Genomic DNA, 15,980 nt, shown 5'->3' with positions numbered 1-15,980 from the left:
ATATTGATTAGGGTTATCAGAATGGTTCCAAATGAAATACAATGATATTATCAATAAAAGCATTAAAGGGATTTTATACTAAAAACCACATCATTTTAAAGCTAAGTCTCTATAAAGAACTGGCTATAAATCTAACACCAAGTCCTCTTTGATTCTATAACCAGGATTCATTTCTGTTTTCTTTTGGGACAAATTCTGAAATAAGTCTGTTCACTTTAATACCTAATACGAACTTGACTTCACCTTCAGAAGCATGTGTCACACACAGGAAGGCAAAGGCAATTCTTTTTATAACGGAGTTTTGTGGTAAAAGTTAAGGAGCTTTCTTTTAATAGCATTTGGTTCTGAAGATTCCAAATTAGAGCCAGACAACAACAGGAGGCCTATTTTTTATCAAGGTCATTGCAGAAACCTTTACCCCATGCTTCAACACTCACCTTAAAAGCCAGATATCCAGTATGAATTGTTGAGTCGGGTTACAGGTCTAAGCTCCAGAGAGAATCGGCGGCAGCAGGGCTGTCTTGGCACATCCACGCTCAGTGTGTGCAAGGGCCCTCGGTTGACCACTGAGCAAAAGGAAGCTAAAGGGTGCTGTGCTTCTCAGGGTGTCATCAGACCACAAAACCTCAGAGCCATTTCAAGCCCACTAGCACGAAAAAATGCCAAGCTTTTAAGGATGAACAGTCCAACGTGAAAAAAAAAATGTTAGGAAGGCCAATTGTCAAGAAATGTTTATTTAGGTTTGTTAGTTACTCTAAGTTAAGTATTTGTTGCCAAACTTTATAGAGAATATGAAATAAAGGTGATATTGTCAAAAACAGAAATGGGAGAGAAACTATGTATTATGTTAAGGGTGAAGTATGTTCTTTTCTCCCTCCCTCTCTCTCTCTCTCTCTCTCTGTGTGTGTGTGTGTGTGTGTGTGTGTGTGTGTGTATGTGCGCGTGTGTGTGCATGTATCTGTGTGTCTATATGTCTGTAATATTTTCTACAAAGGTGACCCAGGACTCCTTCTTTTCTAACCTTGGCGATTAGTTCATGTGTTGATATTTTATTATTATACAGCAGTCACCAAAATACAAATTTTACTCATGTCACACATTAAGAGAAAAAAACTTTAAATCCAAATGTATTCTAGCAATAGATGAAGAATGCATGTGTACACAGTTACTTTTTTAATCTATTGATATGTAGTTGTTGTTATTGTTGTTGGTGATGATGAAGATGATGATGATGTGTGTTTGAGACACAGAGAAAGAAGAAAGAGAAGGCCTTAGAGAGAAAGCATGGCAGGGAATGTACCACAGGACATGTGTGGAGGTCAGAGGACAACTTTACAGAATTGATGATCTTCTTCCACGTGGGTTCCAGGACTGAACTTATCACATGGCTGCATCATAGACACATTTATTCACTGAACCATTTCAATCTCAGATTTACTTTAAATTTGAATAGAATCTCAAAATAAATAAATAAATAAATAAATAAAATTTATACACATAGTCATAAAGATATACAGTTTTGAAAGAAAAGTTAAGTCTTTTGAACCATGTTAATATATGTACTTTATGTCAATATTATAAATTACTATTTTAAGTTTGAATTATTTTATTTTTTATTTAAATTATATAATTTTTGTTAATTTTTATTATTTAAAAATATTTTTAAATGTAAGTATATTTTGACCATATTATCCCCTCCCCCAAGTCCTTCCAGAGCTTATCCCCACTCCTTACCCATCCAGATTTAAGTTCTTTTCTTAAAAGATAAGCAAAAACCTAATCAACAACAAAACTCCTCCAAAACAATAAAATAAAATAAAACTAAACACAAAAGCAAAAAAGTAAACAGCAACTGAAAACATCAAACTATAGGCAAATAAAAGCCTGCACAGAGTGAACATAAAACCTGTGGAGTCTATTATGTGTTGGTCAACTACTGAACATGAGGTCTGTTGATAAACCCACTGTCACTCTATCAGAGAAACCTGTTTTTCTCTCTCAGCAGGTATAGGTGACAGTTCAGTTGTTAACCTTCACCCTAGTGGCTAGGTATCCATTCATTCATTCATTCACTTTTTAAAATTATAACAAAATAAAATATAATAACTATTGTGTTTTATAGAAAGATAAGGAGAGGAGGAATATATTTGGTGGATGTGTAGTCAGGTACGGGGAAAGGGGGTGCCTCTGAGGCCCCATGCCCCCTGAGGGACCAGCTACATGACGGTATAGTATAGAAAAGAGTCTATTCAAGGCATGAGGAGGGGAGTTGAGAGGATAGTAGAGACAAAGAAAGGAAGAGAGAGGGAGAGAGAGAGAGAGAGAGAGAGAGAGAGAGAGAGAGAGAGAGAGAGAGAGACCAGTCATGTGCATGTGGAGAGAGACGGGGGAGGGGAATGGGGAGACAGGGAGGAGGAGAATGGGGTGAGAAAGGGGAAGGAGTGAGAGGACAGAGGGGATCAAGAAGGCAAGAGCAAAAGAGAGCAGAGGGGCGAGCAACCCCTTTTATAGTGAGTCAGGCATAACTGGCCACTGCCAGGTAACTGTAAGGAGAAGCTTAGACAATGCTAAAAATAAGATAAAACAAAACTATAATACCACAGTTGGGCAAGACAAACCAATACAAGGAAAAGACCAAGAGAAAGCCCAAAAGTTAGTAACTCATTTGTTTGCACACTCAAGAGTTTCATAAATATACTAAACTGGAAGCCATGCTTTAAGCACAGAGGACATGGTGCAGAGCCATGGCGTCTCTGTGCAGGCTGCTTCAGTCTCTGAGTTTATATGAGCTTTGCTCATGTCTATTTAGAGGGCCTTGCTTTCTTTGTGTTCTCCATGCTCTCTGGCTCTTATACTATCTCCATCTCCTCTTCCATGGAGTTCCCTAAGCACTGTGGGGGAGGGGAGGGGAGGCATCCCACTCAGGGCCAAGTGGTCCAAAGTCTCTCTCACTGTCTGTATAATGTGTGGCTGTGGCCTCAGTATTTGTTCCCACCTGCTGCAAGAGGAAACCTCTCTGTTGATAGCCAGGCAACGCACTGATTGCTATGTATAGCAGAATGTCATTAGGAGTCATTTTATCACATTTGTTTTTCTTTTTATTGACCAGTAGTATTTGATTTTACCATAGGTCTCTGGGCTATCTAATCTCAGTATCAGATATGGGATCCATCTCCTGGAGTGGGCCTTAAGGCAAATTTTAATAAAATCATTACTTAATATAATCATAAATGGAATAACAGTCTATAAGCCTATGAGTTATAACATTTGTTTTTAACTAAGATCTTAGACACACCTGCATTTTAAGCTATATTTAGACAGATTTGTATTTTAAAAGATGATATGAGGCACCAAGTTGATACTAACCTTGAGTTCTTATTACTTTAAGGGCTCTAGTTAGAAGTAATTTGATCATTTCTGATGGTTTCTGTTCCCTTTTACAGTGCTAACTTGTTAATAGTTTGAGCCAGTTTCTGGCAATACATTCCTAGTTTAAATGCTCTGACTTTGTAGTTTGACAAGAAGAAACTTTACATCAGGAAAGTCTTGAATTTCACCAGTAACGTGCAATCTCTATACATGAGTAAAATGTTAGGTATTAAAATGACTCGTGGTAGAGGTATTTCCATTTTTTTGGTATTTATCGAATCTGCAGATTATGGTAGATGGAGAGATCTAGAGAGGGGCAGTCTTTTGCAAGTTATTGAGGCACTAAGAATTTAGGGACCAAACCTACATGAGGCATGAACAGGTGCCTGATTTCCCAGCATACTCCTCTCAAAGAAGTGGGACTCCAGCCTAGCAGTGGTGACTAGAGCAAAAAGGGACCAGAGACACTAGGTAGAAAAGACACCAACTTAGAGGCAGTGGGAACGGGGTTAGCCCCTTCTCAGCATATGACACTCTGAGAGTGCCACACTAGAAGACATGACCTAGAAGTGTTGTGTTAGCATAACTGTAAATCTCAAATGCACTGCACAAGTTAGATAATTATGTGATCACTAGAAAGACTGGGGACGTGCCATACTCCCCACAGCTTCATTTGTCCACCAGGAAAAAATCTGCCCTCTGAATGATATCATAAAGTTTAGTTAATTCTGGTCTTCTGTCAAGTCGATCCAGACAGCTAGCAGATGGACAGGAGCTTTAGGGCAAGCACTGCTGCACAAGCAGTAGAGCTGCCACCTGTGATGACTGCTAGCATGCCTTCCAACCAGCTCTTTGTTTTGGTTCAGTTTGCTTTGTTTCTTTATGTGTTTGTCTCAGAAAGAACCCTTTAAAGAAAACCACAGTGAGCATGTTTAAGCCATGAAGTCCATCTGTTAAGTGAGCATACTTTTTTCACTGAAATCTAGTTCTAATATTAAATCTCTGGCCTATAGATATTCCTGACTAACTTTTTAAACTATGCAATGTATTATGAGACAAGGTTAAGAACTGCATCTGTGTATGAACATACCTGTAGCAACATGTGATAACCAGCCTCTCCAGTACTATCTGCTGCTCTGTTCTCTTCTTACTTGCTTACAACTAGTGTGTGTGTGTATATGTGTGTGTGTGTGTGTGTGTGTGTGTGTGTGTGTACACGTGTGCTTGCCCATATGTGGTGTCTATGTTCTGAGGATTAACCACAGGGCCTCTACCCTGAGTTACACCCCAGCCCTCTTCCCTCTCCCACTTCCTCCTTGTTTTGTTGACCACCGACATACTAAATGGGTGAGACCATCCTGCTGTTACAAATGCATGAAGATAAACGGAGAATAGAAACAAATACACAGAGAGGTCTGGATGTGATTAGCTTGAAAGTAACTATAATTATGAGTTTGAAGAACAGAAATGAAGTAAGAAGAGTTTATACTGGATTCTACTCTTCAAATGAAATAGAAAATTCAAAAATAATGCAACTAAAATTAAATACTCAATTTACCAGAAGTAGTATGGGAGAGAAGCCAGAATTCATGTCTCTAGAAAGCAGCAGGCTGAAGGACAATTGTAGAAAAACATAAAATATTAAGCATATAAAAATCACAAAAGAAGAATCTCTTATGCCTCTAATCAGTACCCGAGAAAGAACTTTGTGGAAGTCATGTTTTAAGAAGTAATGAATGAAGAACTTCCATCACTAAAGGGATCAGGGAAATCCCAAACAGCCTGGGAAGAACAACAACAATAACAACAACAAAATAATATGCATATCCAAGTTCCAGAAAACCAAAATTCAAAAAGATTCAAAAAGAAAACTTTAAAATAAATTGGAAAACTATTTGTATGTCTATTGAATATGAGATCTATATTCCAGTTTGAAAAGTGCACAGGTGCAATGAGTTGTGTGTGTGAGTGTGTGTGTGTGTGTGTGTGTATGCTCATGCATGTATGTAGACTAGAGGTCAGTCTCCAGTATTCTGAATGCATCTTCCACCCTATTTTGCAGAAACATAATTTCTTATAGAGATCTGGGGATTTCCATTTAGACTGACTTTAGGGCCTCCAGGACATGGCTGTCTTCAGCTTCCTAGGACTGGAATTGTGAACATGTCAGCTTTTCCCATGAATGCTGGGAATCAAACTCAACTCATCATGTTTGTAAGACAAACAGTATTCTGCCTGTATTATGTCCTTGTACTTCCCAAAACACGTTTAAATGAATGGCAATTAACAATGAAAAGAGGTGTTTGGTTTTTGATTTGTTTTGACAAATAGAAATGAGATCCAGAGAAAATGGAATCGTATCACTCAAATTATGAATGAGAATAGCTGCCAACTTAGAGTATTTTATCCACTTAACATATTTACAATCTACTAAGCTATCATATGAATCCAAATGATAATAAGTTGTATCCTGCTGACATGCAATAGGAAAACAACAAACTAACAATACAAAAGTCAAGCAGTTTGGGATGAACTAGGGGGATCTAAGACTGAAGCAGGGACTCATGGAACTGAAGGATAAGAGAAAGTAGAAGCAGGTCAACCTTAAAATTCCTAAGATGCGGGCTGGTGAGATAGCTCAGTGGTTAAGAGCACCGACTGTTCTTCTAGAGGTCCTGGTTCAAATTCCAACATCCACATCGTGGCTCACAACCATCTGTAATGAGATCAGATGCCTTCTTCAGGTGTGTCTGAAGACAGCTACAGTGTACTTACATGTAATAAATAAATTAAATTTTAAAAAAAGAATACCAAAGATGCAAGGTTGTAATGAAAATAATCACTAGTATTGTTTCAAAGCAGGAGAAATCAAAATACCTAGTTCTAACAGCAAAAGAAAATTGAACTAAATGTTCTCAAGTGCATACATTTTTTACAGAGCAGGTAAAAATACTAATTTATATTTAATATATTTAATTAGCTAAGAATGTTCATTGTACACATAAAGAATATCCCGGATGTAACTGTATGTAGATTGGAATGAGTAGAAATGTCCGTGATAATCAAATGAGAGAAGTGTGATTACAAACACAAACACTTGGGCAATCATATTGTGTAAAAACACAGACACCAAAGAACAGCTTGTGTGGGAACATTCTATGAAGTCTCATTACAGGCAACACTGATGTATTGCATGCAAGCCCAGCTAGTAAGAACCACTGGGGACCAGTGGGAAGACTAGGGCTGAACCAGATGATGGGCGACACTGTGCTGTATCTGACTTGGTGATGGGGGACACTGTGCTGTATCTGACTTGGTGATGGGGGACACTGTGCTGTGTCTGACTTGATGATGGGGCACTCTGTGCAGTGGCTGACTTGGTGGCTGGTTAACTTGGTCTCTGGTGGTTTGTCACATTCCTATTGATACATCATACTGAAATAGTGAAAGACTTTTTTAATGAGCCACAATGAAAATTCTGCCATTCAATAAATGATTATTTCACAGTCCCATCAGCCCTAAGCAGTGATTGGGCCGGCATTCTCTTTTCTCTTTGGGGGCTTGAGATCAACTGTTTTCCTTTTCCAGATCTCTTGTGTGCCAGGCTCATTTTCCGAAACACGGTGTTGAAATGTGCCCTTCCTCATTTTGAAATAGGTCGGGCTTATGCTTTATCTCCACTAAAACAAGTATTAAAACAACTCCAAATCTATATTTGGAGCCAATTTGAAACAAATTTATATACGGCATCTGTAGGCCTGCAATTCTCACTCATTAACTCAGTGTGCAAAACAGACTCTGGTTGAACTTTGCTGTATATCTTCAAAGCCAATTCAATCACATAAGAGAAATGGCTTCAAATATTGGGTGCATGCAGCAGTGAGTGTGTGATACTATTCCTGAACATTTGTAAAGACAGTCAATGATGTGTGAATTACAAGATCTCAGTTTTCCTTGATGCTCATACAGAGGCACTTCCGCCATTTCTACTTGATCCTACCATAACCCTGACCCTTAAAAATTTTAATTGACTACAAAATGATATTCTACCTTATACCACGTGCCCTAATCTCTAAGTTGTAACATAACCACAGAGAATTTCCTTTTCCATCTTAAAATATTTTCCATATAGTTTAATCATATACTTTCCCCTTCTCCTACTCCTCCCAGATCACCCCCATATCCCTAACCACAGAAATACATTTTCTTTCCCTCTTTGCTTTTCTCTCTCTTCTGGAGGGAAGGAAGGAAGGAAGGAAGGAAGGAAGGAAGGAAGGAAGGAAGGAAGGAAGGAAGGAAGGAAGGAAGGAAGGAAGGAAAGAAAAAAATCAAATCAATTAATCAAACAAAAGAACAAAGTAAGAAAAAATACTAAAACAAAATGCCCACAAAACAAATGAAGTCTCTTTTGCCTTAGTCACCTGTCCTGAGCATGTGGGCTTACCCTGTAATGTGGGTCATACACTCAGGAATACTCCTTTAGAGAAAAGTGATTTTCTCTTTCCCAACAGATAGCAATTGCAAACATCTTCAAGGCTAGGAGTAGCACTTTGCAAACACTTCCTCTTCTCTATGCTGTGATTTTTTTTTTTGCTGGAATCTGTGCATGTCCTGTGTGTACTGTCAGAGTCTCTGGATTTCATAGGAGCAGCAACAGTCAGAAAAAAAAAAGCAGCTTCTTTGGAGTCAGCCACCACCTCTGATTCTTGCATTCTTTTTGCTACTTCTTCCACATAGATGCCTGCATTTTTGTGGAGTAGTTGATCCCATTTATGACTGAGTGCTCCAAAGTTCCTTGCTCTCCAGGCACTGGCAGGTTGTGGGTCCCTGTGTTATCACACACTCACTATGAAAAGAAGCTTTACTTAGGAGGGCTGAGTTACATACTAGTCTATGAACAACATGTCACTAGGAGTCATTAATTCCTATGTTCCTTTTTTAAATTGATATATTTTTATTTATATTTCAAATGATTTCCCCTTTTCTGGGGCCCCACTCCCCGCAAGTCCCATAAGCCCTCTTTTGTCCCCCTGTTCTTCCATCCACCCCTTCCCACTTCCCTGTTCTGGAATTACCCTATACTCTTGCACTGAGTCTTTCCAGAACCAGGGGCCACTCCTCCATTATTTTTGGACATCATTTAATTTGTGGATTATGTCCTGGGTATTCAAAGTTTCTAGACTAATATCCACTTATCAGTGAGTGCATACCACGATTGATCTTTTGAAACTGGGTTATCTCACTTAGTATGATGTTCTCCAGCTCCATCCATTTGTCTAAGAATTTCATGAATTCATTGTTTCTAATGGCTGAATAGTAATCCATTGTGTAACTATACCACATTTTTTGTATCCATTCCTCCGTTGAAGGACATCTAGGTTCTTTCCAGCTTCTGGATACTACAAATAGGGCTGCTATGAACATAGTGGAGCATGTGTCCTTATTGCATGCTGAAGAATCCTCTGGATATATGCCCAGGAGTGGTATAACAGGGTCCTCAGGAAGTGTCATGCCCAGTTTTCTAAGGAACCGCCAGACTGATTTCCAAAGTGGTTGCACCATCTTACAATCCCACCAGCAGTGGAGGACTGCTCCTCTTTCTCCACATCGTCGACAACACCTGCTGTCTCCTGAGTTTTCGACCTTAGCCATTCTGACTGGTGTGAAGTAAAATCTCAGGGTTGTTTTGATTTGCATTTCCCTAATGATTAATGATGTTGAACATTTCTTAAGGTGTTTCTCAGCTCTCCGAAGTTCTTCATGTGAAAATTCTTTCTTTAGATCCGTACCCCACTTTTTAATGGGGTTACTTGGTTCTCTGGGTTCTACTTTCTTGAGTTCTTTGTATATATTAGATATTAGCCCTCTGTCAGATTTAGGGTTGGTGAAGATCCTTTCCTAGTCTGTTGGTTGATGTTTTGTGCTTTTGACAGTGTCCTTTGCCTTACAGAACTTTGTAGTTTTAAGAGGTCCCATTTGTCAATTCTTGATCTTAGAGCATAAGCTATTGGTGTTCTATTCAGGAACTTTTTCCCTGTGCCCATGTCCTCCAGGGTCTTCCCCAGTTTCTTTTCGATTAGTTTCAGTGTGTCAGGTTTTATGTGGAGGTCCTTGATCCATTTGGAGTTGAGCTTGGTACAAGGAGATAAGAATGGATCGATGCGCATTCTTGTGCATGTTGACCTCTAATTGAACCAGCACCATTTGATGAAAAGACTGTCTTTTTTCCACTGGATGTTTCAGCTCCTTTGTTGAATATCAAGTGACCATAGGTGTGTTGGTTCATTTCTGGGTCTTCAGTCCTATTCCATTGATCTGCTTGCCTGACATTATACCAGTACCATGCAGTTTTTAATCACTATTGCTCTGTAGTAGAGTTTAAAGTCTGAGATACTGAATACCCCTGAAGTTCTTTTACTGTTGAGAATAGTTTTAGCTATCCTGGGTATTTTGTTATTCCAGATGAATTTGAGAATTGCTCTTTCTAGCTCTATGAAGAACTGGGTTGGGATTTTTATGGGGATAGCATTGAATCTGTAGATTGCCTTTGGCAAGATGGCCATTTTAACTATAATAATCCTGCCAATCCACGAGCATGGAAGATTTTTCCATTTTCTGGGATCTTCTTTGATTTCCTTCATCAGCGATCTGAAGTTCTTGTTACATAGGTCTTTCACTTGTTTGGTTAGAGTCACCCCAAGATACTTTATGCAGTTTGTAGCTATTGTGAAGGGGGTCATTTCCCTAATTTCTTTCTCAGTCTGCTTATTCTTTGAATATATAAAGGCTACTGATTTGCTTGCTTTGATTTTGTAGCCAGCTACTTTGCTGAAGTTGTTTATAAGCTGTAGGAGGAGGAAGCTGTGGAAGGAGAGAAGCCCCACAGCCATATTTGCTGTCTGCAGGGACACAAAAGGATCACTAGGTACTGTAACACCCTGAGCCTTAGATTTCTGGTGGTGCAAACCGCCAGGGGTCTGCCTGCATTCAGGAACTGAGCACATAGGCGGCTTTTGTCTGCCAGCCCACCGGGCTCGGGCCTGTGTCCTGCCCAGGAAGCTGTGGAAGGAGAGAAGACCCACAGCCATATTTGCTGTCTGCAGGGACACAAAAGGATCACTAGGTACTGTAACACCCTGAGCCTTAGACTTCTGGTGGTGCAAACTGCCAGGGGTCTGCCTGCACTCAGGAACTGAACATATAGGCAGTTCATCTGCAAATAGTGATAGTTTGACTTCTTCCTTTCCAATTTGTATCCCTTTGACCTCCTTATGTTGACTAATTGCTCTAACTAGGACTTCAAGAACTATATTGAAAAGATATGGAGAGAGGGGGCAGCCTTGTCTAGTCCCTGATTTTAGTGGGATTGCTTCAAGTTTCTCTCCATTTAGTTTGATGTTGGCTACCGGTTTGCTGTATATTGCTTTTACTGTGTTTAGATATGGGCCTTGAATTCCTGTCCTTTCCAAGACTTTTAGCATGAAAGGATGCTGAATTGTGTCAAATGCTTTTTCAGCATCTAATGAAATGATCATGTGGTTTTTTTCTTTGAGTTTGTTTATGTAGTGGATAGCATTTATGGATTTCCATATATTGAACCATCCCTGCATCCCTGGGATGAAGCCTACTTGATCATGGTGGATGATCATTTTGATGTGTTCTTGGATTCGGTGGGCAAGAATTTTATTTAGTATTTTTGCATCGATATTCATAAGGGATATTGGCCTGAAATTCTCTTTCTTAGTTGTATCTTTGTGTAATTTTGGTATCAGCGTAATAGTGGCTTCGAAGAAGGAGTTGGGTAGTGTTCCTTCTGTTTCTATTTGGTGGAAAAGTTGGAAGAGTATTGGAGTTAAGTCTTCTTTGAAGGTCTGATAGAATTCTGCAATGAAACCATCAGGTCCTGTGCTTTTATTGGTCGGAAGCCTATCTATGACCCCTTCTATTTCTTTAGGGGTTATGGGTCTCTTTAGATGGTCTATTTGATCCTGGTTTAATTTTGGTAATTGGTATCTGTCTAAGAAAATGTCCATTTCCTCCAGATTCTCCAGTTGTGTTGAGTACAGGTTTTTGTAGTAGGATCTGATGATTTTTTGAATTTCCTCAGTTTCTGTTGTAATATCTCCGTTTTCATTTCTAATTTTGTTAATTTGGATACTTTCTCTGTGCCCTTTGATTAGTCTGGCTAAGGGTTTATCTATCTTGTTGATTTTTTCAAAGAACCAGCTTTTGGTCTTGTTGATTCTTTGTATGGTTCTCTTGGTTTCTACTTGATTGATTTCAGCCCTGAGTTTGATGATTTCCTGTCTTCTCCTCCTCCTGGGTGAATTAGCTTCTTCTTGTTTAAGGGCTTTCAGTTGTTCCGTTAATCTTCTAGTGTATGCTCTCTTGAATTTCTTTTTGGAGGCACTCAAAGCTATGAGTTTTCCTCTTAGCACTGCTTTCATTGTGTCCCATAGATTTGTGTATGTTGCACCTTCCTTTTCATTAAATTCTAAGAAATCTTTGATTTCTTTCTTTATTTCTTCCTTGACCAAGGTATCATTGAGTAGAGTATTGTTCAGTTTCCATGTGTATGTGGGCTTTCTGTTATTACTGTTACTAAAGACCACTTTTACTCCATAGTGATCTGATAGGAGGCATGGGATTATTTCAATCTTCTTATATTTGTTGAGGTCTGTCTTGTGACCAACTATATGATCTATTTTGGAGAAGGTACCATGTGGTGCTGAGAAAAAGGTATATTCTTTTGCTTTGGGATGAAAAGTTCTCTCTCTCTCTCTCTCTCTCTCTATATATATATATATATATAGATATATTATATATATCTATATATATATATATATATTAACTCCAATTGGTTCAAAGCTTCAATTAGTATCATTGTCTCCCTGTTTAGTTTCTGTTTTCCTGATCGGTCCATTGGTGAAAGTAGAGTGTTGAAGTCACCCACAATTATTGTGTTAGGTGCAATGTGTACTTTGAGCTTTAGTAAAGTTTCTTTTATGAATGAGGGCACCCTTGTATTTGGGGCATAGATGTTCAGGACTGAGAGTTCTTCTTGTTGGATTTTTCCTTTGACCAGCAAGTAGTGACCTTCCATGTCTCTTTTGATGACATTAGGTTGAAAGTCAATTTTATCTGATATTAGAATGGCAACTCCGGCTTGTTTCCTGGGACCATTTGCTTGTAGAATTGTCTTCCAGCCTTTTATTCTAAGGTAGTTTTTGTCTTTGAGGTGTGTTTCCTGTATGCAGCAAAATGTAGGGTCCTGTTTATGTAACCAGTCTGTTAGTCTATGTCTTTTTATTGGGGAATTGAGTCCATTGATGTTAAGAGATATCAATGAGTAGTGGTTATTGCTTCCTATCATTTTTGATTTTAATTTTATAAGTGTGTGCTTATCTTCTTTGGGTTTGATGAAAGAAGCTTAATATCCTGCTCTTTCCAGGGTATAGTTTCCCTCGTTGTAATGGTGTTTTCCCCCTATTATCTTTTGTAGAGCTGGGTTTGTAGATAGATATTGTGTAAATTTGGTTTTGTCATGGAATATCTTGGATTCTCCATCTATAGTAATTGAGAGTTTTGCTGGGTATAGCAGTCTCGGCTGGCATCTGTGTTCTCTTAGAGTCTGCATTAGCTCAGCCCAGGATCTTCTAGCCTTCATGGTCTCTGGTGAGAAATCTGTTGTAATTCTGATGGGTCTTCCTTTATATGTTACTTGCCCTTTTTCTCTTACTGCCCTAAGTATTCTTTCTTTGTTTAGTACATTTGGGGTTTTGATTATATGTGACGGGAGGTATTTCTGTTCTGGTTCTGTCTGTTTGGAGTTCTGTAGGCTTCTTGTATATTCATGGGCATCTCTCTCTTTAGGTTAGGGAAGTTTTCTTCCATAATTTTGTTGAAGATATTTGCTGGCCCTTTAAGTTGTAAATCTTCACTCTCATCAATGCCTATGATCCTTAGATTTGGCTTTCTCATTGTGTCCTGGATTTCCTGGATGTTTTGTGCTACAAGCTTTTTGCATTTTGCATTTTCTTTAACTGTTGAGTCCATGGTTTCTATGGTATCTTCAGCATCTGAGATTCTTACTTCTATCTCTTGTATTCTGTTGTTGATATTTGTGTCTATGGTCCCTGATTTCTTCCCAAGGTTTTCTATCTCCAAAGTTGTCTCCCTTTGTGCTTTCTTAGTTGTTTCTACTTCTGTTTGTAGATCCTGGAAATTTTTGCTCAGTTCTGTCATTTGCTTGTTTTTGTTTTCCTCTAATTCTTTAAGAGATTTTTGTGTTTCCTCTTTCATGACTTCTGCCTGTTGATCAAAGTTCTCCTGTATTTCTTTACGTGATTTTTGCGTTTCCTCCTTATTGGGTTTTGTATTCTCCTGACTTTCTTTCAATGATTTTTGTGTTTCCCTTGTAAGGGCTTCTAATTTTTGATCCATTTTCTCCTGAATTTCTTTAAGTATGTCCTTCATGTGTTCCTGTACCAGCATCATGACCAGTGATATTAAATCCAAATCTTGTTTTTCTGGTGTGTTGGGGCATCCAGGACTTGCTAATGTTGGAGAATTGGGTTCAGATGCTGCCATAATGCCTTGGTTTCTGTTAGTAATGTTCCTACGTTTGCCTTTAGCCATCTAGTTCTCCCAGGTGTTAGATGGTCTTATTGTCAATGGCTGGTGCTTCAACCTACTGTGGATCTTTAAGGTTATCTCTGCAACACTGGATGACTGGGTTTCTTCTGGCACAGATTACTGATATGCTGCCTTCCTCTTTTGTGCCTTTGGAGCCCTTCTCAGTCTTGCTCCAACCAAAGCTATACTTAGGTTTTCAAGGTCAACCAGGTGTTCTCTGTCTGCTCTATTATGGAGCGAAGATGTTGTGGTGGGGGTCACTCCCTCTGTTGATTCTCACATAGTACACAGGTCCTGTGATGGACTGGCTTGCAGATGAACCGCCTATGTGCTCAGTTCCTGAGTGCAGGCAGACCCCTGGCGGTTTGTACCACCAGAAATCTAAAGCTCAGGGTGATACAGTACTTAGTGACCCTTTTCTGTCCTGGCAGGCAGCGAGTATGGCCGCGGGGCTTCTCTCCTTCTGCAGCTCCCTGGGCAGGACATGGGACCTGAGCCCGGCAGGCTGGTAGACAAACCCGCCTACGTGCTCAGTTCCTGAGTGCAGGCAGACCCCTGGCAGTTTGCACCACCAGAAATCTAAAGCTCAGGGTGATACAGTACCTAGTGATCTTTTTCTGTCCTGGCAGGTAGCAAAAAAAATCCTATGTTCCTTTAACACAATAACAGTAGTAGGTTTTTCCGCTGCTATCTATTTAGTCTGGTTCTTGGCCAGTTTAGCAGTGTAAAGCATGGACTTCATACAGTGGGCCATAAATGTCCCTTTTAAAGTGGTTGGTTGCTTCCACAATATTTGTGCCACTATTGTATCAGTATGTCTTGCAGGCAGGTCACTATTGTAGGTCTCGAGGTTTGTAGCTGTGGGGCATTGATGATTACTTTTTTTTCTTCTGGTAGTATAAAGAACACCTTTTAGCACCAGTGAGGGCTGAAGCTTCTATTTGGGAAAAAGGTTGATTTCTTCATGTTTGATGGCATGGGTAAGTGCTGTCTTCGGCAACATAGCTTTGCAATTGGGTTGTGGAGAGTAACTAGCAGCTTTGGCAGTAGTTTGTGATATTTAAAGGGTGTAAGGGGCATCTTTAGACAAGATATCATCAAAATTTAGCCTATTGCTGACACTGAATATTTTGCTTGATGACAAAAGATATTCAAGTTGGAGTAATGTCTTTCATATTATATGCTGATTTCATTTTAAATCATTTAAAATATGTATATATTTAGGAATCTTCTACAGTGTTAGGTTTATATGTGGAGGTTTCAGACAGCCTTTAGTGTTAGTTGTCTATTCCTATAGCCCCCCCTTTCCCATGCTCTTTCATCCCTCTCCCGAGTTAATCCTGCTAACCTAGTCTCCTCTTTATCTCTTCATAGCAATATGCTTTATTCCCCTAATAAGTCTCAACAGCATTGATCTTATCTGACCTAAGTCTTCTCTTCTCCACATGACAAGTTAAAGATATGTAAAAACAAAAGAAAGTGGTAAAATTTTGAGTAAGTTCCTCTATATTCCTGGCTTCTTCCTCTTCCTCCTCCTCATCCTCATTGTCCTCCTCCTCCTTCTCCTCTTTGTTCTTTCTTCTTACAGGGTTCCTCCAAAGCCATACCAAATATTTCCAATGCTCTCTAACCTAACAATTGATGTTGTTCTTTTGTTATATAGTATGTTTTAAAAGAAATTCCTATAAGCATATCATCTACAACCCTGTGTTTTGGTTCTATAAGAAGACCCTTCCCATGGGCAAGCCCCAACTCCTGACACTATTAATGATGCTCTTTTATGCTTGCCGACAGGAGACTAGCATGGCCTTCCTTTGAGAGGCCCCATCTAGGAAATGACTCAGACAGATGCAAAGATCCTCAGCCAAACACTGGACAGAGTTTGGGGACTCTTATGGAAGAGTTGGAGCAAGGATTGTGGAATGGAATAAGAACTCTATAGGAAGACCAACAGAGTCAACTTCTTGGGGGATCTC

At 39.3% G+C, this 15,980-nt stretch overlaps 1 protein-coding gene across 3 annotated transcripts in view; it reads right to left on the bottom strand.

The window, feature by feature from the left end:
- LOC127664898 (probable G-protein coupled receptor 141) overlaps nt 1–580 on the bottom strand; it is a 66,294-nt gene extending 65,714 nt beyond the window's left edge. For all 3 annotated transcript variants that reach the window (XM_052157149.1, XM_052157148.1, XM_052157150.1), the window contains exon 1: nt 438–580. The gene's annotated coding sequence lies outside the window, so the exon portion shown is untranslated. The remainder of the gene's footprint in view (nt 1–437) is intronic.
- Between the last annotated feature and the right edge of the window lie 15,400 nt (nt 581–15,980).

This window comes from Apodemus sylvaticus, chromosome 14 (assembly GCF_947179515.1).
Source record: "Apodemus sylvaticus chromosome 14, mApoSyl1.1, whole genome shotgun sequence".
Classification (NCBI taxonomy): Eukaryota; Metazoa; Chordata; class Mammalia; order Rodentia; family Muridae; genus Apodemus; species Apodemus sylvaticus.
Note: the sequence above shows the minus strand (reverse complement) of the source record. Positions and strands in the feature narration are given on the sequence as shown.